Here is a 5,244-nt window from a genome sequence, read left to right on the forward strand (position 1 = left end):
ACCTCTCTATGAAATGCTGGTGATTGTAGACACAAGACCAACCACATGACAAGTCCCATGGCCAAAGTCTTGGGCACTGTATCTGCAGCATCTAGCATAGCCTGGAGGGCCACCTTTGCTACTAACTTCCCCTCATCTAGTAGGGACTGGAACTGGGTTTTGTCCTCTATGGGAAGTTTATCTTTAAAGTCTGCAAGACTGGTATAATTGTTAAAATCATGTTTTACTAGTAAGACTTGGTAGTTAGCTACACAAAATTGCAGACCTGTGGAGGAAACCTTCCTTCCCAGGAGGTCAAGCCCCTTTGAGTCCAGGGTGGATTTCTGTTAAAGTGACTGAGCTTTTTCTGTGGCCACTTATACTACCAACAAGTTGGAGGCAGGATAAGAAAACAAAAAGTCATCTCCTTTAGCAGGAACAAAATAACCTCTCTTCACCTTTTTTGGTGTAGGGGCATAAGATGCTGGTATGGGCCATACTGCTCTGACTGGCTATAGTATAGCTGTGTTAGTTGGAAGGGGGTCATGCCTGGAGGGATACCTGTCTGTCGAGACTCTTGTGCCTTCACGGAGATACTGGTGTGGTTATCTCTACTGACTCTGAGGACCGTTCTGTTGGTAGCAGAGGTGTAATCATTACTGAAGGGCTGATAGTTGGAGAGGAAATAGATCCTGAAATATTGGAAAATATTCCTCCTCAGTAATAAGGACATCCCTCAGGAGGGCAGGGCTGGAAAGGAGTGGAGATGTGGGTAAGGGAGAACTAAGTCTCTGTATGGCCCAGGATCCAGGTTGTTCCATGAGACATGCCTGAAGGGCCCAGCTTGTCTGTTGCAGCTGAATAGTTTTTAGATGAACAAGATGGTACCAACCGTGAGTCCAGACCCACACTTGAAGATGGAACCAATGAGCATCTGTCCTTCCATTTTGTTATGCAATTGCCTTTGGAACTGAAGATCCCTCTTTTCACATGTCTTGCCCTCCATCCTGGTGGTCTTCAGCAGAGCCAGTTCCAGGGATTCTGGACATAATGTCTCACCTATCTGGTCTGGCTTTGTGAAGGAATGTATTTCTTATGGACAGTCCTCTATGGGAATCTGTCCTTGAACCTATGGCCTCTACTCTTACAAGGAGCTCGGGAGAGAGAGTCCTCTTGGCTTAGGGGTTAATGCTCCACTCCAAAAATATGTGCTTGGAGGGCATTGCTGGTCAGTGGAGACCAACATACAGGAAGTCTTCCCGATGAAAGGGGGGCCTCATAGCCTACTTTATCAGGAACTTTCTAAGTTGGAGCTCCTGGGCCCTTTGAGTCCTGGGTAGAGAGGATCAACAGATACGGCACTTTGCAGAGATATGCTTAACCCAGATGGTACAGGCACTGTTGATGCTTGTCACTGATGGAGAAGAAGAGAAGGCAGGAGACACATTTCTTGAAGTTCAAGAGTGAGTATAGCAGCCCTGGGACTGTGGAGAGATGGTGGAAGGTAAACTGTTCTATATTAACTACAAACTACTTAAGCTAAGATATAAAAATGTACAAATATTTTACATTACAGTTTATAAACTAAGTGAAAGAGAACATGATTCTGGCTCAGGCCATGCAGCAATAAGAAGGGACAGGAGAGGTGTTGACCTGTGCTGCCTTTTATGCCCTTGTTCAGAATCATGAGGGGAGTTACTTTATGTATGGAGGTCAATGAACACTGCTGTGAAGAATTTCTAGATTCAAGAGCATGGGGACAATGTGCATTTATGTGTGGAATATACATTTGGACCATCACTCCAAGAAGAATGTAGCCTTTCAATTATAATCCACCGAGAAAGCATTAGCTTTTTTTTTTTTTAATGCACACCGCAATACCCATCTTTCTGCTTCAGTATTATATTTTGTCTGAACTGTAGTGTCCATGTCTGATTTTGGCCTGTTGCATTAATTTAGATGGCAGATATGTACCTAAATAGTCAAAGGTGTTGTCACTGTCCAGCATAAAGCACTTTTAAGCAAAGTTTGGGACACAGAGACCTCAGTATGTTTAGTACATTTAAAGGATTTGTAATGCTTTTTATTAGCAACATGGACATAAAGGGGAAAAAAAACAGTTAAAGCATTTGAAATGTAAAGTATTTGATATGCCTTGCATTTAAACAACAACATCCCTTGTTTCCTTTCTGTTAAGCTGTAGGGCGATTTTTAGAAAGGACCTCCCTTCTCCTTCCCCTCTCCCCAAACCCCTTGTTTGACAGTATCAGATAGTATCTGTCCTTTTGGAGAAGAGAGAAGAAGTTAGAGATGGGCTGGAGCTGTTATTGCCTTTCTTGTTAGAGTCCAAAGTCCCATTTCCTAAGATGACAAAAGACACACGCAAAAAGGGGAAGGCAAAAGAATAGCAAAGATGGAAAATGCATCTTTTGTCTGAAGTGTTGACTCTGTCTTGAAACTTCACAGTTTGTTTGTTTTTTCGAAATGAACAAAAACTCCACACACAACACAACACACAGGCACAGAACACAGTCTTATGAGCCATTTTGAGACCTGGAAAATTTGTGCCAGCATTAGGCTGTTTATTACAATGCTTTTAGCTACCTTTTTCTGATCAAACTTACAACAATGTTGCAAAATATGCAGTCTTGGTTAGCTAAGCCAGACTCTTATAAGACAAAAGGAAAATGGAGAGAGATAGGAATAAGAAAAAGTGGAGAAGGATCAGAACATACAATGGGGGAAGGGTGGAGACAAAGAGATTCACATCCCAGGTGGTGTTTGAAATTCAGCCAGAGTTAGTGGAGGTGACAGTGTCATCTGAGTCCCACTCTGTCCTGGCCAGGACATCTCTCTCGGGAGTACAATGAAAAAATGACCTGGCTTCCAAGAGAAAGGGAGGGTAGCTGCAGTCATGGCAGCAAAGCTCACTCCAACAGCAATTTGTATCCCGAAACTCTTACTTTACAGACCCAGAAAGGTAGTGATGGGTGGAATCACTCTCTTGGCCTTTCATCATTTTGTCCACTAGTTAGGCCTAATTTCCAGCCCACCAATTTTAAAGAGTCCTGTGGCACCTTAAAGACTAACAGATGTATTGGAGCATAAGCTTTCATGGGTGAATACCCACTTCGTCAGATGCAGTTTACCAAGCATGATCTTTATACAATCCTTGAATTATATTAAGAGGCCTTCTTGTTTGAATTAAGTCTGTCTCTTTTTGAACCTTCTGCTATCAACATTTATTGTTATACAGTATGTTATTGTGACACTTCACAAACTTTTACTCACTTTCCTAGAGTTTTCAAAATTATGGTAAATTTGTAAGACCAATTACTACAACAGGACTTGATTTTATATATATCAGTAGTATCTTTGTAGCCAACAGGACTAATTTCCATGCATAAAGTATTCAGAATTGAGCCTTATCCTGCAAATGGTTATGCCTGCACATGAATAACGGTACTTAAATTCAATAGGCTTTGCTCATGTATTTATATTCACATGCATCAGTGTTTGTAGAATAAGGTCCTTATATTGAAAGTTGGATTTTCACTGTATTGTTGGATGGTCAAGTATACAATTAGGGATGAAAGATTTGGGAATAAAAATAGAGGTGCAGTTTATGAGTTAGATAGGATCTCCTTTCTTATCTAATAGGTCCACAGCCTGGGAAGGCAATATTTCACCTAAAGTTGCAGGGGAAAAGTATATTATTTTGCATTAATTGAGGAGTAGTATGCAATCAAGTAATAAGAGACTTTCATAATTTACATGTACAACGGGTAGAATTAAGGTTTCATGCTCAGTCTTAACCCACACACTTCAGCCCACCATACAGGTTCCTAAACCTTCAAAGTCACTACTCAGCTGCCACTTAATCTTAAGGAAACCTACGTTCCCTCAGCAGTTAAGTTCATGCCAGTCATTACAAAACTGCCTAAATAAATGCTTATGCTGCCCAACAGCTAATGGGCAGCTCAGAGCCCTAGCTCATGCCAAAGCCCAAGAGACCTTGAAGTGGGATTCTCAAACTATGCTGGAGAAATCTTCTCACCCACAAACACTAATACCATAAGTGTACTCAGAGCCCACTTACCAGATCCCTGTGGAGAACTGGGAAACTTCTGATTATTTTTTCTGGAAAAAAAAGTGAAACTCAATTTCCCCAACTCAACTTTTATTGCTACCCAGCAGGAGTGAAGGGGTTAACTTTTCTTGAAAGCAGACAAGCACTGCAATTACACAGGAGGAGTCCTTAAGCATGAATGAACTATCAGAAACAAACATCAGTGGGGGTAATTACTGCAAAATACTCACAAGGCAAACAAGTCTGCAGAAGTAACACCCCAGAGAGAAGTTGCATATGCAGGTTCAAGAGGGTCAGCAGACAGAGAAGCATGAATCATATAAAGTGTGCAGCCTATTATGGGACCTTTATGTGTTAGCACCCCCTTGCAGAATGGCCAGGAGCTAGACTATTTGATTCCATCCCCCTTTAGTCACCACATTCAAGTCTGTTCTTGAGGAGGGATAGCTCAGTGGTTTAAGCATTGGCCTGTTAAACCCACAGTTGTGAGCTCAATCCTTGAGGGGACCATTTAGGGAACTGCGGTAAAAAACTGTCTGGGGGCTGGTCCTGCTTTGAGCAGTGGGTTGAACTAGATGACCTCTTGAGGTCCCTTCCAACCCTGATATTCTATGTCTTTGATATGATGCAGTCCTGTGACTGAGCCCTTAGTAGTTTATCTGACTTGGGATATTGGAGAGTCAAAAGTTCCTTAGGAGTAATAGAGTTAGACAGCCCCAAGCCTTCTCAGTTTAGGCCCTTCTATAAAGTCTTCAGCTAGAGGAGACAAGGGAACCCAGGTCTGCCCTCCCTCCACTGGATTCTAGCTCAGAGCCCTTATTTGGAATTGAGAAGGCTTGGTTCTAGATGTTCCTATCTACTACCTCTCTTCTTCTTAGGTTTCCCCAATCTCCTGTCCTTCTTCTCCCTCTTTAAAGTATCTGATACCAAGATCCTTACCACAATTCCTTTAACAGTTACCTTTCTCCTCAGCAGATCCTTCTCTCTGGTCCTTAGCCTTTTATCAAGCCCAGGGGCATCCCTGCCTAATTAATTGCATCCTGGTTCCTCAGTGAGTTAACTACTTCCAGGTGGACCTGACCTGCCTCATTCACCCTTATGGAGACTATCAGGGATATTTTGGGCCCCTGGCCCCTTCAGAGAGCTAGCTATCCTCTGACAGGCAGCCTGATACA

General features: G+C 42.5%; 1 long non-coding RNA gene across 1 annotated transcript; it reads right to left on the reverse strand.

Annotated features, from left to right (window-relative positions):
- Positions 1-402: 402 nt before the first annotated feature.
- Positions 403-5,034, reverse strand: LOC120388098. Its single transcript, XR_005590492.1, has 3 exons — positions 5,009-5,034; positions 4,079-4,119; positions 403-1,463 (listed from the first exon to the last, which is right to left on the reverse strand). It is a non-coding gene; the product is annotated as an uncharacterized LOC120388098 (long non-coding RNA).
- Between the last annotated feature and the right edge of the window lie 210 nt (positions 5,035-5,244).

Source organism: Mauremys reevesii, linkage group 1 (genome assembly GCF_016161935.1).
Source record: "Mauremys reevesii isolate NIE-2019 linkage group 1, ASM1616193v1, whole genome shotgun sequence".
NCBI lineage: Eukaryota > Metazoa > Chordata > Testudines > Geoemydidae > Mauremys > Mauremys reevesii.